This window comes from Ornithorhynchus anatinus, chromosome X1, assembly GCF_004115215.2.
Source record: "Ornithorhynchus anatinus isolate Pmale09 chromosome X1, mOrnAna1.pri.v4, whole genome shotgun sequence".
Lineage (NCBI taxonomy): Eukaryota > Metazoa > Chordata > Mammalia > Monotremata > Ornithorhynchidae > Ornithorhynchus > Ornithorhynchus anatinus.
In genome coordinates, this window is record NC_041749.1 from 32,630,792 (window position 1) to 32,633,844 (window position 3,053).

At 44.5% G+C, this 3,053-nt stretch overlaps 1 non-coding gene across 1 annotated transcript; it reads right to left on the bottom strand.

Moving 5' to 3' along the window:
* Positions 1-2,622: 2,622 nt before the first annotated feature.
* Positions 2,623-2,760, bottom strand: LOC114806708. Its single transcript, XR_003754770.1, has one exon. It is a non-coding gene; the product is annotated as a small nucleolar RNA SNORA7 (small nucleolar RNA).
* Between the last annotated feature and the right edge of the window lie 293 nt (positions 2,761-3,053).

Below are 3,053 nucleotides of genomic sequence, written 5' to 3' on the forward strand. Positions count from 1 at the left end.
TGACTCCTAGACCCGTGTTGTATCCACTAGGCCATGCTGCTTTCCCCAAAAGTAGGTGGGAGAATGGAATGTCCTTGATGGTACACTCTAATTTAGACCCTTTCTCCATGGTATTTGTTACGTATTTACTATGTGCCAGGCACTGTTCTAAGTGCTAGGGTAGAAACAAGGCAATCACGTTAGATATGGTCCAAGTCCCCCACAGGGCTCATCATCTTAATCTCCATTTTACAGATGAAGTAACTGAGGCACAGAGAAGTTAAGTGGTTTTCCCAAGGTCACCCAGCAGACAAGTGACAGAGCTGGGGTTAGAACCCAGCTCTTTCTGACTACCAGGCCCATGTTCTCACTGTGGGATGTGGTGAGGTAAAGCTTGGGTGCTGGATGGAGGAGATGGGTCCTTGGAGTGTCTAGCATTATCAGAACCCCTAAAACACCCCTCCCATTCTATTCTTAGCCTCTGCAGTGGTTCCCAACAGCAGAACCTTCCCTGCTTTGCTCAGGCCAATTGGACAGGATCCAAACCACTGCTGTCTGATATTTCTGAGAGTCTATGAGCTCTCTTTCTCCTGAATACACAGCCTATTTTTCTGAGGCTTAATTTTATCCCATTACTCTTATTTATATGCTCGTTATAAAGTCGGACTGACACATCCAGCAAGGCATTGCCTTGCCTGGTTCTAGGGGTTGTGGTGTGAGCAGAAAATCCATTTTGTTTTCCTCAGCATGAATTAGTTCATTCACTGAACTTTCTTGATCTCATGCTTGATTAACGAGCTCTGCACATTGTTTCTGATCTGGTTTCATATCTCAGAAGAGGCTCTCTCTCTCTCTCTCTCTCTCTCTCTCTACCTCTGTTTCTCCTCCTTCCCCCTTTCCTTCTTCCCTCCTTTCCTCCTTACCTCCCATCCCACAGCCGCACTTCTGAAAAAAGTAGTACATTCTTCTGGACCATTCCTCCGTCCCACCAGATCTGGAAAGTGAATGTGATTAATAACTGTGAGGTGACTTGTCTGGAAAAGTGGAAGGAGGATCTATCATCAAGGAAAGATTGTGGCAGAAGAAAATGTCACAACTATTTATACTGTTGCTGCTACTCTTGTCTATAACAAAAATCCCATTCAAGAAAAAGCGTTACCCCTTCTTCTCTGTCCCCTTCCCTCTCCTCCCCTCTTCTTTTCCCACCTCTTCACCCTTCCCCTTCCCCCCTTTCCCTTCCCCATTCTCTCCTTTCCTTCCCCTTTTCCCCCCTTCCCCTTTCCTCTTCTCCTGTCTTCTCTCTCTTTCTTCCAAGAGGTCAGCTTCTTCAAGGATTTTAACTGTGACAGTCACTCTCGCAAGTGAATAGCCTGGCAAGAAATAGAGAATAATGGCCGACGGATCTGCCTACACTGTGGGTTTGTGAATTCATCAGTTCTTCTTGGAAAGAGCAATCCACTGAGGTTGTTGGCAACCGGAAGTGAGAGACAGACCCTGAGGAGCAGAAATGTCAACCTGGCCTGAGTCCCAAGTAGACCAGAGAACCAGGCGGTAACTGCACTGATATTGACTTCATCCCTGCATAAGCACAGAGCAGACACATTAGCCGATGTGCCACAGAGCGATACAGGGAACCTGCTGTAGAAGAGGCAAGTTACCCCTGAGGGGCAAATTCTTCAAGTAGGTTAGTCATCTACTACAGACATCATCATTGGTGCCTGAGCTCTCCCACTCCACTGCCATATAAAGGTGTGTTAGTCACATGACCGCTTTGAGCCTCAGTTTCCGCATCTAAATAATGGGAACAATATGACAGGCGTAATGAGTACATGGAGCTATGGTGGGAAATGACAAACAAACAGAATGACTATAAAGCATTTTTTTGACAGCCTGTGCTGTGCTCTCAGTGAACCCTCTAAAAATACCTGCCGTCTAATCTCCCAGGCCAAACTGTGGCTCACGAGCTTTATGATTCTTCTGACGTCAATGGGAAGGCAATGTGAGGCCAAAGGAATCAGAGAATACATAGTTTGTTACCTTTCCCCCATCCACTAAGTGCTCTAAGCTGCTGTTGTACTTTCCCAACTTCCTAGTATGGGACATTACACTCAGTAGGCCCTTAATAGATTGTATTAATAGTAGTGATGGAATTTATTAAATGCCCACTCAATACAAGACACTGTACAAGTAGTTGGGAAAAATAAAACAAAGAAATGTCAGATTTCCTACCCACGATGAGATTAAACTCTAATGGGAGAGGCAGAATTAAAAATATTTGCATAAATAAGATCAAAAATAAATCACTAAATGTTCATTTGAAAAAACAGATTTAAAAAGTGCTGTTGATGGGTATAAATATGTAAATCAATCAATCATTCGTATTTATTGACCACATACCATGTGCAGAGCACTCTACTAAGCATTTGTCTTCTCTTGTCTTATGATGTTGAGTCATCCCTGACCCATAGCGACTCAATGAATACAGCTCTCAGAACACTCCACCTCCATCTGCAATCATTCTGGTAATGAATCCATAGAGTTTTCTTGGTAAAAAGACAGCACTGCCTTCTTCCATGCAGTAAACTTGAGTCTCTGCCCTCGACTCTCTCCCATGACACTGCTGCCCAGCACAGGTGAGTTATGACTTGTAGCAGATTGCCTTCCACTCGCTAGCCACTGCCCAAACTAGGAATGGAATGGGTAGGCCTCTGCTTGACTGTCCCTCCCATAGCCGAGACTGGTAGAGTATTGGAAACTCTCCACGTGCGATCCTGAGAGGGAATTAAGCACCTGGGAGAATACAATGCATAGAAGCAGCATGACCTAGTGGAGAGAACACAAGCCTCGGAGTCAAAGAAACTTCGTTCTAATTCTAGCCCTGCCAAACATTTGGTGTGACCTTGGGCAACTCACTTAAGTTCTCTGTACCTCAGTTACCTCATCTGTAAAATGGAGATTAAGACTGTGAGTCCTGTGTAAGACATTGACTGTGTCCAACCTAATTATCTTGTATTTACCTCAGTTCTTAGTATAGTGCCTGGCACATAGTAAGCGCTTAACAGATACCATTATAT